The 27,658-nt window shown below is 37.8% G+C and overlaps 1 pseudogene; it reads left to right on the top strand.

The window, feature by feature from the left end:
• LOC140624656 (large ribosomal subunit protein eL32-like) overlaps positions 1-27,658 on the top strand; it is a 55,874-nt pseudogene that overhangs the window by 5,216 nt on the left and 23,000 nt on the right.

Below are 27,658 nucleotides of genomic sequence, written 5' to 3'. Positions count from 1 at the left end.
TTAAAGTGAAGGACTTCTAAGTGCCAAAGTAGCCATCCAGTGAAAAATATTACCAGGAGTCACCCAAAGAGGACATACACATGGTTTACCTTTATATCTAACTTTCTTCCCACATAAATGAAACTACACAAAGATGCAAAGCATTTTTCTTGATCTCAGTTGATGTACACATGGTAGGGACTCAGTGTTGGCAAAATGAGCAATATGATTGTATTTGAAAAGTGAGACTTAATTATAATTATTAAAATTACAATTTTATCGAATATTTGCATATGGACAAGGATTCAGAGGAAATGTCTAAAAATAAAAAGTTTGATTCATTTATTGGTTTTCTGAATTTTTGTGACATTTTAAATGTTTTCATTATTGTTGCTATAATATAGAGTATCATTTTTTTAAATTAAATACCATTCAGATATATCAGAGAAGCACAGTGGGACAAAGCTCTGTCTACAACTGGGATTCAAACATGTTTTGACATATCTAGCAAATTGGTGAGTTTAGGCAGCCAAGAGGTTATTTGCATAAGGGTTTTAGGAGAAAGATTGTCAAGAAGCGTGAGGACCACTGACAAGGAAGTTTCGCTAGGCTACTTTTACTCCATTTGCACTGCTACAGTGCACTAGGCCAGTGTCCCAATTGGTCAATGCCCATGTCATCCTATATTTTGGATGTCACTCTTGGATTAAGGGGATAATGTCTTACCTATCAAGAAGATTCGTTCTCGGGGATCCCTGGGTGGCTCAGCGATTTAGCGCCTGCCTTTGGCCCAGGGCATCCCATGTCAGGCTCCCTGCATGGAGCCTGCTTCTCCCTCTGCCTGTGTCTCTACTTTTCTCTCTCTCTCTCTCTCTCTCTCTGTCTCTCATGAATAAATAAATAAAATATTTTAAAAAAACAAATGAGATTCATTCTCTAGTGAAGCTTCATGGACTCTTCTTAGAAATCACCATAAGCAGAAATAGGAGTGCATTGAAATCTTTATTATGTCACAAAATATAATCAATAGGTGAATGATTAGTTCTTGTTTCCACTTCTGCAGGAAATGTGACATAATTCTGCAGTCTTGGAGTCTCCAGAAAACACAGAAGCATTTTAATTTGTTGAGGGCCACAATGGAGATCATGAAAATGTCCAGTAGAAAGTGGTGGTGACCTGGTTTTATGGGGCTGGCTCGACAATTAGTACTAGAAGTTCTCAGAGACAACAGAAACTTCAGCAACAGACATCCATGTGGCCACAGATAAGTCTTATTCTTGAACCCATGTAAAACACTGTCTTGGGGCTCTTAGAAATTATGAGCAGAGGTTTCTGTAAGGAACTTGAGGTCCTGCGTCAGCAGGCAACAGCAGGGGCCAAGGAAATACGGATTATAAAACCATTAGTAATAAGTTAATAATTATGGGTTTTAGTTCATAAAGAATATGAGATGTGAGAAGTGAATCTGCTATTCCTTCACTCAGTGGTCCTCATTCCTACATGCTTATTGTATGAACATTTCAGGGAACTGAGAGTACTGATATTTCTTTAAAATATAGGGCATATTATTTGTATAACTTGATCCATAAATGGAAATTAAATACAATTCTTCATCTGGTGTTCAAGCAAAGAAACAGTGAGATGTTCCAATCCTGGGAGAAAAATAGCTGGACTGAATTTATTGATATTTAAGGTCTTTTAAAGGGTAACTTTGGATATATGTGATTTGCACCTAAAATACTGTTCTTAGAATCTAAACCTTGTCAAAGAGGCAACTCCAGGGTTTCACTTTTCATACAGTGCTTAATAGGTTATAAAGAACATTATAGTCTTCCTCCGTGCTGCCTGCGGAGGTGGCAGCCATCTATTGCTGGGCATCATGGCTGCCCTCAGATCCCTGGTGAAGCCCAAGATCATTAAAAAGAGAACCAAGAAGTTCATCAGGTACCAGTCAGACCGATATGTCAAAATTAAACGCAACTGGCGGAAACCCAGAGGCATTGACCATAGGTTACGCAGAAGATTCAAGGGCCAGATTCTTGATGCCCAACATTGGTTATGGGAGCAACAAGAAAACAAAGCACATGCTGCCCAGTGGTTTCCAGAAGTTCCTAGTCCACAACATCAAGGAGCTTGAAGTGCAGCTGATGTGCAACAAATCTTACTGTGCAGAGATTGCTCACAATGTATCCTCCAAGAACTGCAAAGCCATTGTGGAAAGAGCAGCCCAGCTGGCCATCAGAGTCACCAATCCCAATGCCAGGCTGCATAACAAAGAAAATGAATAGACAACTTATGTGCATGTCATATTTGTGTTAATAAAACCATAAAACTACAAAAAAATTAAGAACATTATAGAATACTATAATGAGTATGTAACAAAAGCCTATAAAGTAGATAACTAATTCTACTCCCACTTTACAGAGTGAAAAATGGAGGCAAAGAGAAATATAATTAGTTTTTCTGGCCCAACTTTACCACATTGATCAATGATTGTTCATTGAGCATAGATATATGACATCCATTATGCTCTCAGAATAACATTTTTTTAAAAAAAAGATATGAATATATGCTCTGAACAGGCAAGAGAAGTCTCTCATGAAATGAGGGTAGTTTATAAGGTGACATCCGTACTTTAAAAAAAAAAATCATGGTTCTCTTTCTCATCAGCCTATTTTATTTTTTTTAAGATTTTATTTATTTACTCATGAGAGATACAGAGAGAGGCAGAGACATAGGCAGAGGGAGAAGCAGTGGGATTCGATCTGAGGATTCGATCTGAGGATCCCAGGATCACAAACTGAGTCAAAGGCAGAAGCTCAAACACTGAGCCACCCAGGCACCCCTGCTCATCAGCCTATTTCTTTATGTGTTGTAGTGACTGGTTTAATAATTGCATAAAAATCAATAGATGCCTTGGAAACCAATACACTCAGAGTATAGAACAATTTTAGGGCATCTGATATATGAAACGGAGATTTTTAAAAGGAAAGATGTACATACAGAGTCCACCAGATTTGAAATATGGTTACAACTAGAATTTAATTAGTGAACAAACACTGGGCATCTATTATGTGCAAAGTATTGTTCTTAATGAAACTGAATCGAAAAACAATATAAGACATGATCACTACCCTTTATAATTTTTAATCTGTCTAGAAAGGGATAAGATAATAGACTCGGTATATTGAAGGTCCTCAACAGATATTTGTTTAATGAATGATTGCATGGATGACTATGAGATTACTATTGGTCCAAGGTAGCATATGATACATACCAAGAAAATGAGGGAATGTGCATGTGAGTATATTAAAAAAAAAACCCTGCAAAATGATATATCTTTAAGAAGTTATTAGAGTCCTCTATATGTAGAGTCATGAAGGTGAGGTCAGGTTGCAAAGCAATTTTGAATAGATAAAAAAATAATTAAGCAAAGGAAATCAGGGATTAAAGGTAGATAAGAGTATACTAAGAAGATAAGGGCATACTGTTATCTTAGAGGCAAAACTGTCCTGACTCTCATAGTATCTTGAAGGAGCAACTTGAGCATGATGATCACTCAGGAAGCTAAAAGCTGGCACAGGACAAGTATTCCTCTATCTAAGTTAAGATTCACGTTACTTGCTAATACAATGGAAAATTGAGTACTAGTTTGTAATTTCCCTGATGAAGAAAGTACAGATTGAGATAATTCACACTGAGATTTTGTACATTTGCAGAGACAGTGGTAATCAATAGGATTATGGCAAAGATACACTAAAATTTATCTCCAAAGTGAATGGGTCAAAACTTGCAAATTTTTGATTGAAATCTCATCAAGCAATATAATAGATTTTTTTTTATTCCTCTGGAAAGTGGCCCAGAACCCAGTGTATTTGGGGACAAAACTTCAGTGCTCTTGCCAGGTGGACATTTAGAAGACCAGTCCCTTGCCTTGAACTTTACTGTTGAGGCTATTACCTATTGGCATCCAGATGACAACTCATGAAAGAGACCTCATCGTGCTCCCTAAAGAAACAACTTGTTCCCTGCCAAAATTAGGATTACCTTGCTTTAGGAAGAGGATGCATACTATTCTGGCAGCCAAATGATGAGTTGCCAAAAATATCATTCCATCATGAACGGAAAAGTAGACTCATATAACCCAGAAGAGAGAGGGTATTATAGATGGCCTTCCGGACAATTGATGAGGGACCTTGCTGAAGGCTGTGCCAAAGGCAACAGTAATAACTAGACATTACACTAACTTAATGACCTGGCAAATTAGAAACCACATTGATAAAGATAAGTCCGTGAGTGAGGTTTTTAAGCCCTACGTGTTAAGGCCTAAGGATAGGCATAGCAAAGATGAGTACCTGTGACACCATTTATTCCATTTCTATACCCATGGCCAACATGGATAATAGATAACTCTGTCTCAGGGTCCTTCTCAACTAACACAGCACTTTAAGTAGGCCCACTTATCAATGGGAATTGTCAGGTCATTTAAAACCTATTTCCTTGCTGATGGATTGCTCCAATGTGACAGATGCCTACTCCATCTTCAGATGAGAAGATAATGGTCCTGAAAAGCACTTGGCTGTGGAAGGAGCTCTCATCTCCCAAGAAGTTGGGGAGCATAACTGAGTCAATATACACTCAAGGAGGATGTCTAGGAAGTCAGGGATCCCGTCTACCATTCAGCTGACCCTAGGAGGTGGACTTCCATGCATCACTGCTCATGGCCTACTGCCCAAGAGTACCTCTGAGTAGCCAGCAGGTGAGTGAACCTTTCCATAATGAAATTCTAATACAGCCAGGTTGCCTAAAAGAGTCTGGTTAGTTGCTACTTGGGCCTTGGCTTAGGACTGTTTTTGATGTTAGAAAATACTTGGGTTTTGTGGGGATGAAATGAGATAGCACCTGTGAAAACTGTTTGGAAATTTTAAAGGCCTTGAACTCATGCAGGGGTATAGGTGAGGATGATTACTGCAGATAAGCCCTGCATTTTTCCTCAGGCTTACAATTTTTTACTTAATTGGCTCTTTTCAATAACACCAGAAAGGAATCTTTTCCTTTGTGGGAGGCAAAAATAATGAGATATTTATCTTGACTTAGCTATCATTATGTATGTGTGACATCCCTAAATCCACTCCAGTGCACCCTCACACTAGTCAGAATTATCTTTTTTTCTTTTTTCTTTTTTTTTCATCAGAATGATCTAACTTTCATCACTTCACCTAGCTTCTCAGGAACCAAAATCGATTCCCCTGCCTGTTGTAGAAAATTCAAGATCTTAAGTCATGCATTCAAAGTCCTCTTTCAACTACCCATCCCTGCCACTCACCCACCAGTTGCCACCACCTTTCCAATCTCACCTCTTCATGCTTCACATTGTAGAAGCAGGTACCATTGGAGCTGGCAGTCATCAAAAAGATGATGCTCATCTAATCCTCGAATTTCTTGGTTGGGAAAACTTCAGTCCAGAGAGGTGAGGTGATATTTCCAAGGCCACACATAGCTCTCCCACTATGGCCAAGATAACATGTTTTCCATTCCCCACACAACTTGTTCCTTTGGTCCTAAGCACCAGGACAGGATGAGTAGAACTGGTACCCAGGAAACAGTGTGGTATGGGATAAATGATGCATGAAGCAATAATGAGAATTTAAAACTTAGTTCTCTTGCGACATACTGTGTTTGCAGCAAATGACCTTTATGTCGAATTTGCCACCCTCCTAATAGGGAATTCATTAAAGTTGGGAATTAATCTGTAAATTTTTGTTTTGCTGACTTTGGAAGGGAAATTTGTGACAATTCTCTTCTACCTAAATAGAATAAATGATTCAGGGCTAGAAATGATTAATATAATTTTTAGGCATGTAAGGATTTCCCTGGGGAATGGCCCTTGGGTTATTATTGTTTGCCAAGATTTTCATCTGAATTGAAGCTAACAAGGTCATTCCAAGGGTAACTGTACTGGGGAACCTTAGTACAATGACCCTGTTACAACTTGCCCAACTAGAAGCTAGGAAACCACACCTTCTTTAGAAGGTTTATATGGTAGAAAATGGGAGGTAGTTAGTGATTTAAAACCTTACTGATTATCACAAATGGCAGGAAGAAGAAAAAAGTGAAGGAAAAGCCTTGATTATAAGAATATTGTTAAAGAAAATGAAAGGAAGTTTTGTAAAAGTTCAAATACATAATGCAATTCAAAATGAGACTGATCAGCTTTCTACATCTGCTTCGATTAGTAGATAAGAATACTTAAAATTTGTGTAGTAAGTCTCTGAATATAAATTACTCCTTATAAACTGTTTGAGGGTATTTTTTTATAAGTTTTCTTTAGTATTTAAATAATCACCATGAACTTATAAATATCATTTTTATATATACACACACTATAGTACTTTTTCAGATTATTAAAAATTTCAACAAATGGAACCTGAATTAATGAAGTTTTTTTTTAGAGATTTTATTTACTTATTCATGAGAGACACACAGAGAGAGGCAGAGACATAGGCAGAGAGAGAAGCAGGCTCTCCACAGGAAGCCCAATGTGGGACTCGATCCCAGGTCCCCAGGATCATGCCCCAAGCTGAAGGCAGATGGTCAACCACTGAGCCACCCAGATGTCCCTAATGAAGTTTTAATATTCCTACAAGCAAGTATATTAGTCTAAATATCCATGTTAAGCTTTAGTACCTTTCAGACCTTAGCACTTAAAAACATATCCCTATTGCACTAGGACTTGCCTATAACAAATTCAAAGGAGCAAGCTTTGTCCTCTACTCCATAAAATTGGAAATAGTTGTTTGTTTTAATACAAATATTCACTTTACACCCCCAGCTTCCTAAATCCTTAAGTAATTGACTCTTCAGGAAGATGTTTCATTTCATCCATGGTTTCCCTTTTTCCTGGCTCATGGCAGAGTGCACCAAAAGCCCCCCCAAACCCAGAGTTCATTAACATCATTAATTCAGGCTCCATTTATTTGAAATTGTTAATAATCTGAATGAGTACTATAGTCTCCATGTGTAAAAATGATGAGAGATTTTCTATTTTTTTAATTCCATGGTGATGATTTAAATACTAAAGAAAACATAAAAAACAGCCTCCAGCAGGGTGTGCTTGATCTATATTTAGGAAAGACTTTAGAGGTCATGTCATCCAATCTGAGTGGGGAAAAGCAACTGCAGTTTGCATAAGCAAAAACTCCATGAATGTTAAACTGAACTTGTTGACTGTTGAAATAATAACGAACTAAATAAGTCTATACAAATATAATAATGCATTTTTAATATAAAGATCAATGTTAGGCATTCAATCTATTTGCTGTATAATTCTTTTAAGCCCAAGACTCAGGAAAAGGAAGAGAGGAAGCCTCCCCTTCCTCTCAGGTGGCCCTCAGTTTCTTCTGTTTTCTCTAACCTCTGCAGTGAATATACCACTCTTACTTGAGATCAAAGTAACTCTGCCTCCTTTCAGTTCTTTGTTAACATTTACACGAATTCTCAAAGAGCAAGGGGGTGAGAGAACTATCCCTTCCTGCTTTTGCTTCTTCCTCTAAAAAGATTAAAAATCCTTTTGCTTGTCTTGACCTTTTGGGTGTGACATGATACATTCTTGTGTTTGTCTTGCTGCACATGCTAGATGTAGAACCATGTAGTGTTCTTTCACTTCTCCTAGGCTAAATGCACATCAGACTGGCCTCAGATCCTCTCTCTTTATCATGTCTCCAGCCTTTCACAGATGGAGCCCCACATAAGCTTCACCTGCAGGCCCTAGCCTGTCTGAGCCCCTGAGTCAGTTCTCCCTAGGGCTAGAGGAGTATCCGCAGTCTCAGCCCCATCAGTCTGAAATTACGTGTGCTGCCTATAGAGTGCCAGCAATGGAGAACTGTGGCCTGCGAGGCTGTGGAGTAACGGCATCTCCAATCTGTGTTGGCCTCAGCCATGTAACCAGGAGGCAGCAGGGCGCAGTGGAAAGAGCAATAGCTAAGGAGCTACACAGCCCCGGAAGGTTGTTAGTCTCCCCATTCTGATGTCAGCTGTATTACCTTGGACAAGTCACTGAACTTTTCCAGACTCCTGCTTCTTTACCTGCAATGCAAAGGAAGGTTGTCTCTACTGCCTGTCACCTACAGGAGTTCTTGCTGGTAGCCATATTCAGTCTTGCTATTACACTATTTTCCAATTCCGTACAAATAGAGACTTCTTTCTTATTATACCTCAAATTAATTTTGCCTGTTAGGATGGTGGAAACTTTACCAAATATAAAATCAATCATCTGCCTTCTTTTGTAATTTCTATTTTTTCATACCCTTAAACAATACATTTAAACCAAAATTCTATTAGAGGGAAAGAATGTCTAATCATAATCATAATAATTGCTAATTTATAGTAAGGGTTAACTCTACGATAGGTACTGACCTTGGTGCTTGACATGGATTGCTGTACTTAATTCTTGCAGCACTCTTATGAAGAAAGGGTTTTCAGTTAAAACCAATAGGTTATTCTTTTTCCTACTTTAAGCAGTGGTCATGTCTAATTCACTCCTGATAATGAGTGCATTTATTGCCTGGTGCCATATTCATTTACTTGTTGAATATCTTTTGGGTGCAAAGGAAGATTAGGAGATTTGCATCTTGAAGCATTATAAAAGATGAAAGGTATGGTCCCTGCCCTCAAGAAAACCAAAAGCTAGTAGGGAAGCAGATTGAGAAATAGTGAACTTCAAAATAAGTAAAATAAAGTAAATGCTTTAACAGTGCTACCAGCTAAATGTCACTGGGCCCAGAAAGGGAACAAGATATTTCAATGCTTTCCAGAAAGCTTGCTTTCAAGGTTTATCTCTAAGTGAAGCTTTGATGAATAAGGAGGATTTTGAGAGGCAGAGAAGTGAGAGAAAGACATTGCAGGCATAAGAATCACATGGGTAAATACTCACACTGAGTCACTATTGACTCACAAACCTCAGTGCAGGGCTTCTTCCTGGAATAGCAAGGAGTTTGGGGTTTTTAGACCTTAAGGTATTTGCAAGGAAGTCCTAATTTGGTAGATGATAGTAGAAAGGCAGAATCATAAAATCTTAGGGTTAAAGAGTACCTTAAGGTCATCTAATCCAATAGCCCATCCTATACCTGAATCTCTTCTAAAACCTTCCTGCCACATGGTCATCAAAGCTAGGCTCACATATTCCTAGCAACAGATACCATATTATCTTCTAGGGTAGCTGATCTCATCATTTTCTGAAATTATATTATTTATTTATTCAATTACTGTCTCTATCAGACTAGACCTCAAGTTCCATGAGGGCAGGGACTATTTTGCTTGCCATGTATCCTCTGTGCCTAGCACACAGTAGGCATATGATATTCATTGAAATTAATGCATTTTATCTCAGGGTAACTCCATTTATAAAATTCTTTTTAAAAAAGATTTTATTTATTTATTCATGAGAGACACGGTAAGAGTCAGAGACATAGGCAGATGGAGAAGCAGGCTCCCTGTAGGGAGCCTGATGTGGGATTTGATCCCAGGACCCCAGGATCACAACCTGAGCTGAAGGCAGATGCTCAACCACTGAGCCACTCAGTTGTGCCATTTATAAAATTCCTAAGTGATTTCCACAAAATAGTCTTTTACATACATGAAGACATCTATAAAATCCCTCGTGTATTTTCTCCAAATTACATATCTCCAGTTGGTTAACAATTCCTCATGAGATATAACTTTGAGATCCTTCACTATCCTGATTACTCTCTTAAATTCCTTTTTGTCTCTATTTCTTTTAATGTTCTTCTGCAGTAACAGAAGGCAGCATTCCAACTTCGTAGCATCCTTCAACTAGGCAGGTCTGATCATCTCTCTTGTTCTAGGTCTTTTTTTTTTTTTTAAAAGACTTTATTTATTCATGAGAGACACAGAGAGGCAGAGACACAGGCAGAGGGAGAAGCAGGCTCCATGCAGGGAGCCCGACATGGGACTCGATCCCAGGACCCAGGATCAATGCCCTGGGCTGAAGGCAGCACTAAACCGCTGAGCCACCCGGGCTGCCCATTTTGTTCTAGGTCTTACACTGTGACCCAAGATGGCATTTTTTTGAGGCCTACTTCACATTAGTGCCTCCTGTGTCTCTAACTGTTAGATAACCACCCTCCTTCCCACTCTCTATACCCCCTGCTATGTTCTACTACTTGCTAACATCTCTTCTGTCTCGACTTGTACAGAGTTTGAAAACCAAGCCCATGCCTCACATTTAGGGGGCTATTAAAATGACCCAGGACAAAAGATACAAGGTACTGAACTAGCACAGTGTGGCCAGAAAGGAAGAAACAGAGAAATATACTCAAGGCATGATCAATAGAACTTGCAATTCACTGATTTAATGACTGATAGCTTACTTTCTTAGTGGATGCCTCTCTTCCCAGACTGCTTATGAGTTAGGAGTCAATTCCCAGCTTCTCCCAAGCAAGCATATAACATAGTCTTTTTAGTCTATGTATTTTTCCTAGTTACAATTTAAGCACATACTGGAAAAAGTCAAAGGTAGCAAGATTTCTAGCCTGGATGATTGAGAGAATGGTAGTCCTATTAACAGAGTTAGGAAATCCAGAGATAGAGTTTAAGGTGATGATGAAGCATTTGTTTTGGGACATGTTAAATTTGTAAGCTTGAAAATATCTAGAAGCAGTTAGACAACTTTTTTTAGTACTATGGATTTGGAGCACAAAGCTGAAATATGGACTTGTGAGTCATCAATGGAGATACTCGCAGATTTCCCAGACAATGAGAATGTTGAAGATCATCTGGACTGAAAAAAGACATGACTAAGAACAAAACCTTTACTCTTGGCCTCCTATAATGGTAGGAGGAAGAATCTCCCAGAAAGAGAGAGGTGTGCTCTGCGGGTATGAGGAAAACTTGATGAATTTAATGTTGGGTCAACCAAAGCTGGACATGATTGCAGAAGGAAGATAAAGTCAGTCACATCAAATACAGCAGAAAGCTCCTGGAGAACAAAAATTCTTAAGATGTTACTGAGTTTGTCAGTGAAGAGGTAGTCTGATAACCTTGAGAAGAATAAGTCCAGTGAAGTTGGAGCCCGGCTGCAAGTTGTTAAGAAATAAATTGAGTAAATTGTAACAATGAAGTCAAAGCAGTAAATGTAGACTGCTATTTTGAGAATCTGTGATACAGTACATGTAAAATAAAAGAAACAAATCCTTATGAGATTCATATGATCCACATATTCTAAAATATAATATGAAGTTAATTACCGTTTTACTGTAATTTCCAACTGCCTCAGAATTAGGCACTTTATAGGCCTTATGACTGTACCAGATATTCAGCAGATCTCACAATATTAAAAAATGGAAATAGATGTTTATATAGACTTCATTGAATTTAAATGGGGTTACATGTATTTTCTTGTTTTTCACCCCCACCCCGGATCCCTAAGAGGGATCCCTAAGAGGTGTTCAATTCTTAGATGTCCAATAATTTTCTTTAAGTTCAATTTTCACCTAATGCTGCCCAGACTGGATGGCAGGTCAAGCTCTTTAGACTTTAATGCAACATAGATTCTGTTGGAAATACTACTATGTCTAATGAATTTCTGGGTCCCTTCTATATTGTCTTCTAATGCCACGGGATACGAACCTCCAGGAAGTTCACTCCAGCCCTGGTCTCCACTACACATAGATTCATAGGATGTCAACTCTGGAAGTGGCTTTATAATTCTCCTTGTTCATCTTCCTTTATTTCATAAGTGAATGAACTGAGCTCACAAGTGGGAAAATGACTTTTTCAAGTAAGCACTGGCACAGAGTGACTGCACTGTGGTCTTTAGAATTAGGACTGAATCCTGGATTCATAACTACCTAATTTTATGACATTAGTCTAGGCTTCCTGCACTCCAGTTTTCTCATCTGAAAATGGGGCCAATGACCATTACACTTGCTTCATAAAGTTGCTGTGTGACTGAATAACATGTGAAGCATCTAGTCAGTACCTGGCACATGGTAGAAATGCATAAAATGTTGATTCCCTCCCCTTTGTGCAAGTTTCCATTGAAACAAAACTCAAGGAAATTCAGGTCTTCTAAATTCCAGGCTAGCACCCTTTTCATACATAGGGATCTTCAAATTGGGGTACCTCAGGAGGTATGCGTAGATTTTCCAAGGAATGTACAGGGGCATGGACAGTTTCAAGAGAGCTGATTTCCAGATCCTCAAGTTCTGTATGAACTATTCCCTAAATTTGGTCTGACTATGCATCTGCAGTTGAGAGTTTCATTTTCCTCCTCATATTTCACAATGATTTTTCTACTTTGTAAAAGACAGACATGTCAAACCTAAGTTGCATGTCACCATGAAATGGTGTATCTCCAAAACAACAAAGGGACTTTGGGCAAGTCCTTTGCTCAGGATACCATACACTGCATCTCAATCTTATTTAGAGGTACAGTTCCAATAAATTTTTACTTTTTGGATTTAGTAAGATTATTAAAATTTGTGATAATGTAGTCTGCTCAATTGTGCAATTCCAATAATTGCTCAGTGTAAAAGAAACTTTTCAACACTTAGAACTTTATGGTCACAAGATTTTTTTTTTACTTTTAGTTCACACACATATATATTTTTTTTAAGGAACGATAGGGTGACTGATAAAAGACTTCTGAATATAGAAATATGTTACATTAGATAATAATATGTGGAGGAAGTGGGATAAAAATACGAGTTCCAGGAGAGAAAAATCATATAAAATATTCAGCAGTCAAAAAAGAGCTTGTTGTAAACTTTTAAATTGGATGAGGTGGGTAGTATTTATTATACACTGCAAATTATGGCTTTTACTTCTATTTTTATGAAAATATTTAAATGTCAACTTAAAAATGGATTAGAAAGAAGATATTTTTTCAAAATTCTTTTAGTGAGTACTACCTAGATGACCCTGGAGAGGTCCATAGCCCCATAGCCATTTCAGAGTTTTACCCTTATTCTAATCTGTGACTGAGGGAGATCTTTCCCTTTTTTTGATTTTTGAAAAGATACACACACACACAAGCAACAAATCCCCAGGGCTCTAGGTCTTCTTCTTTTGACCCCACATTCTCTCCTTTGCCATTTAGGGATGTCTTTTGCTCCCAACCCTGTGAGTTTACACCTTACCCTTGTCAGCCCCAATGCTTCTTCTCTCGCCCAACTCCATACACACACTTGCCCATTTTCTTCTGAAGTTGCTCCAGCCATTAGGAAACTGTCAGATCCTTCTTTCATTTGTTGTTCCAACACGAATTCTGAACTTTCAATAGGCATCAGAATCACCTAGAGGGCTTGTTAAAACACAGATTACTGGGTCCCACTGCTAGAGTTTCAGATCCAGTATTTTCAGAATAAAGCCATAAAATTTGCATTTTTAACATGTTACCAGGTGTTGCTGATGCTGCTGGTTTGGAGATCTCACTTTAAGAACCACTGCTCTGTGCTAATGTCTGGTCAGTTCCCCAGAGATCATGTGGTCTAAATGGCAGGCATCATCATGTCTAAAGCTAAGAGTGACACCAAAAGAGATTATACTAGACAAAAGCATATGAAGCTTCTCAAGCTGATTTCTCAATCTAAATTATTTTTAATATAGTATTTATTTATTTATTTATGAGAGACAAACAGAGAGAGGCAGAGACACAGGGAGAGGGAGATGCAGACTCCTCACAGGGAGCCTGATGTGGGACGCGATCCCAGAACTCTGGGATCACACCCTGAGCCAAAGGCAGATGCTCAACAGCTGAGCCACCCAGGAGGAGTCCCATACAATCTAAAATTTATTCAGGATTGGATTGATTTAAGAGCAGAATTCAGAGCAAATGCCACAAAGGGGAAATATTGACAAAGTTTCATAGCAGCTACTAAAAAAAGGAAAACAAAAAAAAATAAATAAATAAAAATAAAAATAAAAAAAGGAAAACATAGAGGAACTTACATTCATGGTGGGTCTTCTATATACCAGGCATTTTTCTAGGCAGATTCTCAAATGTTATCTCTTTTAATCCTCATACCATTTTTGTGATGAGTTTTATTTTTTATTATTATATACTACTTATATACTCTATTATACATAAATGACACTTATTATTTATTCTCTTTACCCATAAGAAAACTGAAGAACTGAAAGAGTAACTCCACCGGAAATTGTCCTTTAAACTATTCATTAATTTCAGGTGACCATATAGAAGAATGAAAAAATCGTCAGTTTGTCAATCTGCTACTATAAGCAAATAAATGCCTCAAGAAAATTATATGAAATCACTTAAAGAATCAATACAAGGAACAAGCAGATTTTATTAAAGGATAAACAATGCCTCCTACCCTGGTCATTCATCAGTCAACAGAGAACAGAAGAGACTCTAGCATCTCTTCCCACCCACTACCCTTTATTGATTTAAAAAAGAGGCATTGGATTCCATCAACCATAACTCAGTTCTTTCAACACTATTGGAAAAAAGAAACCACCAATAATAGTGTATTATTTTAAAACTCAACATACATAAATCACAAAAGAGCATTAGGTAATAGAATATTCTAGTATCCTAGAGAATGGGCTAATAAAGACTAATAGAGTATGTTTCCCATTACATGGAGAATTTGCATAGTGGTGTGTGTGTGTGTGTGTGTGTGTGTATGTTTGTGTTGTGTGTTCTCATATCATTATTATTCTCAATTTCCAGAATCCAATACAAAATTACCAAGCAAGCAAAAAGGCAGGATATCTTAATCCCTAAATAAGTAAATAAAACCCCTTTTATTTATCAAAACATAAATACATCAAAATCAACCCAGAACTGATATAGATTTTATAATTATTGGATAGAGATATTAAAATGGTATTCCATAGGTTCAAAAATTTAGATAGTGACATGGAAGTTATATATTTAAAATGATCAAGTCAAACTTTTATTTTTTTATTATTTTAAAAAGATGTTATTTATTTATTTGAGAGAGAGAAAGCACAAGTTGGGGGAGAAGGGCAGAGAGAGAGGAAGAAGCGACTCTCTGCTGAGCAGGGAGCCCCACATGGGAGGTCCTCAGGATCCCAGGATCATAACCTGAGTCCAAGGCAGACACTTAACCAACTGAACCACCCAGGTGCCCCTAAATCAAACTTTTAAAGATCAAAAGTATAATGTGTGAGATGAAAACTACAATGGGTGTGATTAACAGCTGATTAGATATTGCCAAAGAAAAGATTAGTGAATTTGAAGACATAGCAATAGCAACTACCCAAAATTAAACAAAGAGAGAAAAGAGAACTAAAAAAATTATGATGGAGCATCAGTGAGCTGTGGGTCAATTTAACAGTAATTGGAACTTCCTGAAGGAGAAGTGGGATGAACAGAAAGATATTTTAAGAAATAATGGCCAAAATTGCTCCAAATTTGACGAAATTTGTCCAAAAGGCTTGGAAAATCCTAAGTACAAGACACATAAAGACACATAATAAATTGTTCAAAACCAATGATTAAGAGAAAAACTTAAAATACATCAGACATGTTATAGAGAAACAAAGGTAAGGATTCTAAATTTCTCGTTGGAAACAATACAAGTGGAAGGGAGTGTAACAACATCTTTAAGGTACTGAAAGGGAAAAAATAACTATCAACCTAGACTTCTGTATTGGCAAAATATCTTTCAAAAACAAAGGTGTACTTATACTGCTGGTGGGAACGCAAACTGGTATAGCCACTCTGGAAAACAGTAGGGAGGGTCCTCAGAAAGTTAAAAATAGAGCTACCCTACAATCCAGCAATTGCACTATTTACCCCAAAGATAGAAAAGTAATGATTCGAAGGGATGTATGCACCCTGATGTTTACAGCAGCACTATCAACAACAGCTAAATTATGGAAAGAGCCCAAATGTCCATTGACTGATGAACGGATAAAGATGTGGTATATATGTACAATGGAATATTACTCAGCCATCAGAAAGAATGAAATCTTGTTATTTGCAATGACATGGATGGAGCTAGAAAGTATTATGCTAAACGAAGTAAGTCAGTCAGAGAAAGACAAACACCACATGATTTCACTCAGATGTGCAATTTAAGAAACAAACCAAATGAACATATAGGGGGAAAAGAGAGAGAGGCAAACCAGGAAACAGATTCTTAACTATAAAGAACAAACTGAGGGTTTGGGAGGCTAGATGGGAGGTGAGGGAGGATGGGTTAAGTGGGTGATGGGTTAAGGAGAGCACTTATTGTGATGAGCACTAGGTGTTGTATGTAAGTGGTGAATCACTAAGTTCTACATCTGAAACTAATAGTATATTATATATTAACTAACTAGAATTTAAATAAAAACTTGGCCACAAAAACGAAGGTGGAATAAAGAAGTTTTCAGACATAGGAAAGCAGGAGTTGAAGAATTCATCATTGGCACACCCTCACTATAAGAAATAAGATTTCTGTTTCCACCTTTCTAATTCAGAAACCTTTTATTTCTATTTCTTGTTTTATTGCACTGAGTAGAAGCTCCAGTAGAATATTGAATACAGAACAGACATTCTTGTCTTGTTCCTGATCTTGGTAAATAATCCTTTCATCAGACTCTCTTTAGTCATCCATTTTGAATGTACTGTTTCCTATAAAGATTACACTAATTTCTTCCCTAGATAGAAGGCAAATAAGAACCTGAGAATGAAATTGCAGAAGACAGAACATGACTTGTCATTAAAGAACTAAACAAAAACAAAAACAAAAAGATACTTTCTTTTCTTTTTTTTTCTTTTATTTATTTTATTTATTTTTTTTTATTTATTTTTTATTGGTGTTCAATTTACTAACATACAGAATAACCCCCAGTGCCCGTCACCCATTCACTCCCACCCCCCGCCCTTCTCCCCTTCCACCACCCCTAGTTCGTTTCCCAGAGTTAGCAGTCTTTACATTCTGTCTCCCTTTCTGATATTTCCCACACATTTCTTCTCCCTTCCCTTATATTCCCTTTCACTATTATTTATATTCCCCAAATGAATGAGAACATATAATGTTTGTCCTTCACCGACTGACTTACTTCACTCAGCATAATACCCTCCAGTTCCATCCACATTGAAGCAAATGGTGGGTATTTGTCATTTCTAATAGCTGAGTAATATTCCATTGTATACATAAACCACATCTTCTTTATCCATTCAAAAAAGATACTTTCTAATGAAAACCATTAAGGAATGGAAATGGTTGAAATGGAGAAAATACCTTTCTAGAAGTTCCAAAGGACCACATGCTATGAGAGAGTGTTAGTGATTCTCAACCTACATGGGAAAAGAAACTAGTTGCCTCTGCCATTTCTGCTGTTTCCTTATGGTTGTGATGATCTTGTGATAATCTGAGGTCATGTGATGTCTCAAAAGAAGGGAAATTATAAACAAACTATGCGTTTCAATGCTTATGTACATTATGTACAGTGTTACATATAAATAATCCAATATGCCGCTATTTGAGCTTTTCTATAGTTTATTAAAGCCAAAACATTTTTGTAGCTTTGTCCCTCAACTTATTAACTAGGTTCATCTTTCTTTTAAAATATTTTATTTTTTATAGAACAGTTTAGGTTTACAGTAAAATTGAGAGGAAGATCTAGAAAATTTCCATATACTTCGTGCCCTGCACATACTCTGGATTACCAACACCCCACCAGAGGGGTACATTTGTTATAACTGATGAACCTACACTGACACATCATACTCACCCAAAGTCTATAGTTCACACTAGGGTGTACTCTTGATGTTGTACAATCTATGCATTTAGATATAACTACTAAATTTTACAGAAATACTTTCAAATTGTGTTTAAAATGTCCTCTTGAAATCTTTTTCGGGAGGCTTTAGCAGCCAATTTATTGTAAATTTTCAATGCTTCACTGCTCAATAAAGAAGTTCCATTGCACACAAGTGTTGTACCTGCTAGGATTCATGAAGCTTGCTAGAAGAAAATCTGGTTGCCAAAACAAATCTCTAAGAATTCGGAACAAATTCTGATAAGAAAAGATGGTACTGAGTGTTCTGATGGTAGTGGGCTCTGGGGTGTGTTTATTTATTTTCTCTGGTGGGTGTCTCTCTGACCTGTTTAGGTCAGTGGGAAAAGAACAAAGGCCTTTCCTCTTCCTGATTACACCACCAGGAAGCCCCAGGTAGCTGAAATGAGAATGCTTCAAGATACAGGAATAGATACATTCCCATAGAGAAAATAGGACAAACAACCAATTAAGCACTGACACCAGAGGAAAGACCAACATAACAGCCCTGGAAACCAACACACTGAAGTGAATGAGGCCTTCAAGGTTTGTAGTGAATGTCAGACTTTAATCTGGATTGACATCCCAGATAACTTGGTAATGATGGGTGAAATTTAGGTATACTGGGATTCCATTTGTACATAATTGTTTGTATTTTATTACTTAAGAATTAATACATGCAGGGGTGTATATAGTTAAAGGTAAATCTACCCTTTTACCTAATCACTATAACCTTAATCAAGTCTGGTACCCAGAGGCAACTACCATCAGCAGTTTCTGATGTCTCCGTTCAGAGATAATCTATGAATATACAGGATGGGGGGAGGGCATAACTGCAATACAGTGGACATACTGTTTTGTATCTCACATTTATCTTTTAACAATGTATCTCTGAGAAATGTCCTATTTGTACAGAGTTCTCCATTTTTTTGAAACAGTAGCATAGTTTTCCATTGTGTGGAAATACAATTATTTATTGACCAGTCTGAAAATGATGGATATTTAGATCATTTCTAGTCTGTTGCTAGCATTTTTCTGCTTTTTAAAAAAAGTATGCGTTTTAATGATGCCTTTTAATGAATGTGTTCAATAAAATGGATCAGCTAGGAAATAATACTTCATATCTATCAAAATAGCTAAAAATAGAAGATTAAAATACTTTATTAAAGGGGTCATGGAAAAACAGGCACATTGATTGGTTCTAAGAATATATACATATTTGTTGAAGTAGCATTGCAATTATTCTCAAACATTGCCATTTATCAGAATTTCTTTAGAGTTTTCTCTTAAAGCACAGATGCTAAGGGTTTCTTCCCAGAAATCCTGATTTAGAAAGACTGAGTTAAGTTCTCTATATCTAGAAGCAGGGTTGAAAGAACCACTCTACCATCTTAACCCTAGGCTCAGATGTGCACATATTGGCAGCTACCAACACTCTAAAATTAGTTCTTAGAAAAAAAATGGCCTTTATAGACCTTGCCTCATGAGTTCAGCTTTATTAAGGGATGATATACCTCACTTTCCTATTATTACACATTAAAAGCATTTTTTATGGAAAAAAACAGAGTTGATTGTATTAACACAGCTATTTACATAAATCTCAATTGTTAGTATCTTTGCTGAAATATAATGCATAATTTAATGCCAATGTATACATTAGCTTGGTTCTTTTTCCACTTAGCTTTATTTCGGATGCACATTTACATATACAAATAGATCACAAAGTTATTAGTTAATAGTTCTGTGCTTACATTGTTTTATCTTATATTTTATAAAACCAGTCCTTGAGTCAGGTCATTTGGGTTGTGCCTAGTTTTTCCCTAATGTGTAAGTGGTACAGATATAAATATCATTCGCAAACTTTTTTGGTTTTAAATTATTTCCTCATACATTACTAAAAGAAGCAGTTGTGCATAAAAGGGATAAATGGTTTCAATACTTTTGCCTGCAGAGACTGCTGTACAGAAAGATTCTAAGTTGCTGTGAATGGGCCAGTATGCCTGCTTTCCCATAAGCCCCTCCAACAAGGGTTCTTATTCTTTCATTTTAATCCAATAAATATTGTTTTGTTTCATACCTAAAGAATTTATTAAACATACTTATCAAAATGGTTTATTTATTATAACATATTCAGATGGATTTCTTTTTCTTTCTTTCTTTCTTTCTTTCTTTCTTTCTTTCTTTCTTTCTTTCTTTCTTTCTTTCTTTCTCTTTCTTTCTCTTTCTTTCTTCTTTTTTCTTTCTTTATGATGGTTTAAGTTGATTCTGGCACCAGACTGCCTGGATTCAAATTCTTGCTCTGACATATAGTTTTCTTTGTGCCTCAGTCCTCTATGTTTAGAATGGCAACAATGATGGCACCTACCTCAAATCCATTTTGTGAAGATTAGGTAAGTTAACTGGTTGGAACTGTTCTGGTATTTGGTAAGCACCACTTAACAGCAGACCATTATGAGTGTCCATGAACGCCAGGAACAGCGCTAGACTTCCGAGATACACCTGTAAAAACCCAAACACAGCAACAGTTTTTATGCTCACAAACCTCACAGGCTATTGGGGACACACGCAATTCCAATATGTATGACAGGTATGTGACAAGGGAACACGGAAAATTCTTCTAACTTGAATATTTGATTTTTGCATTAGAGAAGCTATGCAAATATTCTGAAATGTTGGTTGAGGTTATATCCTTTCTGATGTGAGCTGTTTAGTCACTGTCATAGTCTATTGCCCGTGAAGCCTAAGTATTTATTATGGATGTGTTTTCAATATTTTTCAATTTATAAAAGCAATGCCTATCTTGCTCTAGACACACTAGTATGCTCCATCCTCAGAGAAGCTGATTTGCTGTTCTCTGTGTCTGGAAAGCTCTTCTCCCAGGATCCACATGATTTGTTCCCTCTCCTCTTTCAGGTTTGCTCAAATGCCACCTTCTGTGGCAGATCTTCCCTATTACCCTGCTTAAAATTGCAAACTTCATCTCCCAGGACTCTATTGTCCTTCCCTGATTTTTTTTAATCCTTTGTGTATTTCACATCTGTACTAGAAAATTTATTTAATTTTCAGTCTCCACTATTAGAACAGAAGACTCACAGAGTTAGTAGTTTTGTCTATTTTATTCTTCACTAGATCCCCAATATTTGAAATAGTGTCCAGCACTTAGTAGGTGCTCAATAAATATTTGTTGAATAGATAAATTGTCATTTACACAAATGACATTAGTATTATATGTATCATTCTGGAACTTATGTTCTCTTTGAATAGTACATCTTAGGTATCTTTTCATGTTAGTACCTATAAATCTTCCTCATTCTTTTTAATGACTATCTAATTGTCAGAGTATTTGGCTTTTCATTAATAGACATTTGAATCATTTCCATTTGTTGCCATCACAGACATCGCTGTAATAAATAACATATCTATCATTATACAACTGTGGTTTTCTTGTAGGAGTTGAATATTGAGCTTTTTTCCATTACATTTATTGTAAATATTTTTCTATTTCTTACATTTTTATGTTCCCCATGTGGTAAAAATTTCAAACTGAAAATGAAAATAAATCTCCCACCCCATTCTCCTTGTTTTTCACATATCTCAGAGATAGTGCATATAACAAGCTATGTAATTAAAGCAAAAGTTTCATGAAATATGTTTCTCCCTTCTATATTCAGTATACTTTGATACTTTCTATTCTGTTCTATTCATTTCATTAGAAAAATGCTTATAGAGACCCTTTAAATTGATTTTAAATCACTAGTTCAATGAGAACCACAGTATGAAAAGCTCTGCTCTCTTCTCCCCTACCCTGCGTTGAACTAGTCTATGGAAGCCGTCACCTATTTAAGCTTTCCTGCTTGGCAAGTTGGTACCTTATCAGAACTGGAGACCTCCCTTGAGCCCTAGCCCAATTAAGTAAAGTCTAGCTTACTTTTCCCAAGAGTTGAGACCCAGCCACCGTACCTGCCAAAAATGAACAGATGGTCTTAAACTAAGACACTGCTACAGATGGCAACTACCTGACTTTGAATGTCACTGTCTGCTGCCATGCCTTGTCCACCAGATTGATATGAGCTACACTCATACCCCATCTGCCATGATAAACAGGGATATCATTTTAAGACTGTTGGCTCACTTTCATGTTGATACTTAAGGGAGTTCACTCTGTAGGACGGGAACTGTTTCCAGGTATTGCTAATATTTAAAGTCAGGAAGGGACAGAATTATAACTTTCAAAGTTCTGCTTATTCAAATCCCTGCCCAACCTCAGTTTGGAGGTACAGGGGGGAAATGGAAAAGTGCTGCTAGGATCCAAATAGAGTTGGGGCTCTAGTGAAATGGACTAGATTCAGGACAGAACACTCAGCAAGCAGGATGAGGTCAACTACAGCTGGGTAAACACTGCATGTTGGAGTATGCAGTAGCGTAGTGGACGCTTGGGTTGCTGATGCCCACCTGAGACTCACAACAAATTACAAGACTGTGTTTAGGCCCCACCAGGTGGTGAGGCTAGTCTCTTGTCTTGGTCAAGATTAGCTCAAGGACAAGGTGACTCTAAGTTTGTAGATTAGGGACATCCATACTTACAGCTGAGAGAGCGAGGGCATGCAGGGATTTGTAGGAAATAAGCAAGAAGAAAGACTCCTCAACTCCTACATTAAATCCAGCTGAGAACACAACTGCTTTCCTTGGCATTTGACTCAGGACGGGGGAGGAGATCATGTTGGGCAAATAATTTAAATGCAAATTGATATGACCGGGACTTGAGCAGACCAGATCAGACAAGCAGATTTTTCTCCATTAGGAAAAGGAGGTGCGCAAAAAAAAAAAAAAAAAAAAGGAAAAAGGAAAAGGAGGAAACACTTTTACTTTTTAAAATATTTTATTTGACAGAGAGATAGCACAAGTAGGGGGAGTGGCAGGCAGAGGGAGAGGGAGAAGTAGGCTCCTTGATGAGCAGGGGGCCAGATGCAGGGCTGATCTTAGGACCCTGGGATCCTGACCTGAACCGAAAGGCAGAAGCTTAACCGACTGAGCCACCCAGGCTCCCCAGAGGAAACACTTTTAAAAAGAAAAATGTTCTATTCCTGGAAAGGGTTTCCTTAAGGGTGGGTTTATTCACTCACTCCCTCAAACATTCATTTGTGTATTAGGTAGGATCTGTTTACTCACAGATGCCTGTCTTCACTCACTCTTGCACGATCAGCTGTGTGCATTCCCAGATTTTCTCTGACTCTTTGGCTGTCACAGGCGGAGGTGGGCAGGTTTAAGGTATTCGTACAATGAAATATGCAACTTCTTAGGCAAAATTGTTTGACTTTAGTGTCAGTGGGGCCCTGATGACTAATGAAAAGTGTTCAAGAAGTCAGTTCTACATGAGAAGTTTGTTGATCATGCTCTTCTCTTTGGGCAAGTGACACTCTCTATGGCAGCATAACACAGAGATAATGACAGGCTCTTGAAAAAGTAGATTTTAGGAAATGAAAATATTCAGTATCTAAACCCAGATGCCAGCAAAGGTGACTGTCCTTCTAGATTTAAGAAACATCTGGCCCTGTGCCCCACTCCCTGCCTACGTTCTGTGGAAGTAGCTCTGCCTTCTGGCATACTGGGTTACAGGGACAGGAAGCCTATATTGTCAGGGTCCCCTGGCTCCAGTCTGATTTCTATTTGTCTCATTTTAATCTCATCTTGGGCGGCTCTTCCTTCCCTGTGTTCTGTCCCACCCAAAGTGGAGCTCAGTTCTCTCTCTGTCTTGTGCTATCTTCCTTCTTTCTCCCACATCCCCAAATCTCACATGAGACACTGGAGTATGCAGTAGAATCCATTGAAGATCTGGGATGAAATGGAAGCTTCTACAGACCCTACATATTGCATATCCTATTCCCTTCTCTCCCTTTGGCTCCTAAACCCAAGCTCAAAGACCCTCAGTCCGGGGGTTAGGGGAGATGTTGGTGCTTATTCAGGCTCATTAAAGCTGCCTAAAAGATAAGCAAAGGGAGCCTTTCTGCAGTTAGCCGTACCCAATAACTGATGTTCTGACCATTCAATCTTTCTTTTTATCCTTCCTTTATGAATTGGAACAATTCATGCCACCCTGTAAAAGGGGAAAAAATGGTCAGTTGGGTTTAAGATATTATTTAAAAAATCATGCTAATATAGATAAACCCTATTTAGCTGCTAATGGATTACATATGGTCAAAGCTATTACACTTAAAAAACATAATTTTTTAGTGTAGACAGCTGTAAAGAGGAAAATAAAAATTGGCTCATAATTTTCCCAGATTGTCTCTGTTGATATAATACCCAGATTTTGATGATTTTTTTTCCTTCTACTTTCCTTTTCCAGGCTTTCCAGAATTATAGGGTATTCATTGGTACAAAGAGAAATGGTATGTGGACACAATTCTTGGCACCAGATTCAGGGACCATGGATCCTGAGATGGATCAGCAGTAGGACCCAAAACACCAAATCACAAGTCAGGAGCTGGCTAAGGTAAGGCCATAGAACAATTAAAGGTGGAAATTCTGTGAGAAAATGGTGGAATTAAAGGTGGTCCTGGGACACCTGGGTGGTTCCGTTGGTCAAGTATCTGCCTTTTAATTTCGGCTCAGGTCACGATCTCAGGGTTGGGATATAGAGCCCTGTGTTGGGTTCTGTGCTGGGCATGGAGCCTGCTTAAGATTCTTTCTGTCTCCCTCTGCCCTTCCACCCCCTGGCTAAAAATATGGTGGTTGAGGGCCAGAATTTAAGACAATCGTAGAAGTTGTCAGGGCCAAGAAAGGACAAGCCATGGGAATCAAGATCTGAGGGATACTCTTAGATCTAAGCAGGAAGGGTCACAAAGAGACCAGGGAGGAGAACCAGAATGGGTGTCATAGGACCAGATGGCATAGTCCAAGACGGGTTTGCTCAGCCTCCTGAGGGTGGATGTCTGTTGGTGCAGAAAGGCTGGGGCTCTGCAGGCAACTGCTGGTACCACACTCAATCAAGTGGTGGTCACTGTGGTTAGTGGAATCCAGGACCCCCTGACTATAAAATGATATTGATAGACTCATAGGTGACAAGCCAGGATTCTTAAGGATGGCATGGAGGTCAGTCTCTATTCTTTAGTCTCTGAGGGCTAGGTAAGGTTAAAGGTCAGGATGCCAAGAATAGTAGCTATGTTATAAATAATTTGAGTTGAGTTTCCTGTTATTTGCATCCAAAGCACTCAAACTAACTGTGGGTGTGTGCACGGGTATGTATTTTAATGTATATAGTTGTGTAAAACAAATTCTAAATGGCTATTGAGGCAATGTTAAAGGTTATCATAAAGGAAATTATGAGCGATTTCACTTTTTTGCTTTGTCTATATTTTCTTTTTTTTTTTTTAAGATTTTATTTATTTATTCATGACAGACAGAGAGAGAGAGAGAGAGACAGGCAGAGGGAGAAGCAGGCTCCATGCAGGGAGCCCAACATGGGACTAGATCCCGGGTCTCCAGGATCACACACCGGACTGAAAGTGGCCCTAAACCGCTGGGCCACTGGGGCTGCCCTTTCTTTTCTTTTTTAATTTAAACAATGGACTTGTCATATCAGCCAAATTCTTGCAAGCTTGAAACTAACCAGGGCTGATTTAGATGGAAGAAGAACTTATTGAGAAGATATTTGGAGTTCACAAAACCATTTGGTAATCTATATAACCGAATTTGGAAGGAAGGCGTTACCAGGGAGCCCCAAACTTCACCAAGAACCATTCTGGTAAGGACGCTACTATTTCATTAACCCCTAGCCACGACAACCTACAGTGTTGTCCAGCTTCAATTGCCAGATACCACTGCTGCTGACCTGGAAGGTCTTCTGCCTTCACCTGTCTTCAAAATGAGTACCTGACTCTTTTTGACTATAGCCCTTCCTTCAAAGTCCAGGGGGTTCACACCTTTTTGACCAAGGTTAGGATACTTTCCCATGTGCAAGGACAAAGGGGCTAGAAAGTAAGAATCTTAACTTCCAGCTTCAAAAGTGGAAGGCAAATTATGCTCCCACTAAGACTCATAGGTAGGGAGTTTTCCAAATATAGAAAGGCAAAGTAAAAATAAAAAATTTCCTTTACTTCTGCAAAATTTTGGAAAAGGTGATAATGTAAAACAAAAGAGCTTGATGCATACCAAACCAAACCAAAATAAAAGTTTAACATAAATGTAAGTTCTTTAATAAAGGTCACTTATTTTTTAAATAGGAAAAATGGATGCACACTTAGACACATCTTAGGAAAAAAATTTTATGAGGCCAACTGAATTTAGTCCTTTCATATTTGGAACACATTTAACCTCATATTTTATGGTTTTCTAGCCAAAAGTTTGATTCAGAATACCCGTCATTGTTTTTCAAACTCTTTGATGAATTTGATGTTACTAGAAGCTATTTATTCTTCTACCTACCAACAGGTAAATTAGATGTAGTAAATTACATATAGTCTAATAGTCTGGTAAATTAGATAAATAGTCTGATGTTTTAAGCAGCTGAGCTTCCAATAATGGTGTTTGATGGAATAACAGAGTGCTCCATCACTCATGTATTTTTTGCAATCAAATACAGAATTTTTTAGATTGTCAAGAATAATGTATACTCAATGATACCTGTATTTCAACAAGATATTTAAAGCAAGATTCAGAGAAATCCAAAGACTTAGGTACAATTAAATATATTTGTCTCTATATCCTTCAGATTTTCTCCCCTACATTTTCTGAATACAAGCACCAGAACAATTTTCTGTAAAATACCTATTTCATCATATTATTCACATCCACAAAGTATTTCAGTATTTCTCTGCGTCTTCAGCAAAAATCCAGACTCTTGAGCTGGCATTAAGATTTCTCTTCAATGTGGCAGCCTCAAATCTTTCCAGTTGCATCTACTACTGTTTCCCTACATGAACCTGTAGTTAAAGCCAAATGAGTCACTGAATAAGCCTTGTACTTTCTTGCCTCTGTGCCTATGTTTATACCATCTTACCCACATGAAAGACTTTCACCAACTCCTCTTACCCATAATCAATTTTACTTATGTCTAATAACGAATTCTCATGTGTTCTCTGTGAAAAGCCTGCTTTCATAGCCTCGTTGAGTCAATTCTTTGAATTACTACAGGAAAACGATCCAACTTCCTAGTTCTTAATGGAGATGTCAGGTTGTGAGGGGTGTCACCATTTGTTATCACTAATCATTAAAGCAGGAGATCATAAATTTTAAAATAACTAATTAGAGGAAGCAATTTTAAGATTCTCTCCCACATTAACACCACTACCCATCACTTGAGTCTTGATAGGCTTTCAGGATAGGGAGCTACTTCTATAGCACTGGTGATTACACACAACCAAGGGTCTGCCTAGAAGTGAGAGTGTGTCCACTTGTATGATTCTAAGTGCAGAACCTCATCATTCACTCAGGTTGTCCTTTAGCCCCGTACTTATGGAACATGTTGGAGAGCCAGTATCTTGTAAGACATTGAGAGGCTCAGGCAGGGATGAAGGCTCCAGGAGGACCTTTGAGAGGACTCTAAATCTATAACAAGCCTAGTAGGGCCCTATGGGGTGGAGATGTTGGGAAATTAGTTACAGTTTGGGTGTAGAGACATGTAGGAGGATAACATAAAGCTTCCAGAACAAGGAGGAGTGGAGGGATGGTAGAGATACTTTGTAACTAAAAAAAAACCTTGTTTGGGAAAATGCAAGAGATCCTCCTCATCTCCACTCCTGCTTAGTTTTAGGGACTCCCAGAAATAGTTGGGTGGAATTTGAGAGTGGTCAGATTTCCCAAAATTGAAGGTGACAGCAGAGCCAGAGAAATGCCATTTTTACCATGACTAACTTTTATTTTAGACAGGTGTGGCCTGGGACAACATGAGTTATATTCAGAT

The sequence above is a fragment of the Canis lupus genome, chromosome 35, assembly GCF_048164855.1.
Source record: "Canis lupus baileyi chromosome 35, mCanLup2.hap1, whole genome shotgun sequence".
Taxonomy (NCBI): Eukaryota; Metazoa; Chordata; class Mammalia; order Carnivora; family Canidae; genus Canis; species Canis lupus.
This window is presented reverse-complemented; position numbering and strand designations above follow the sequence as displayed.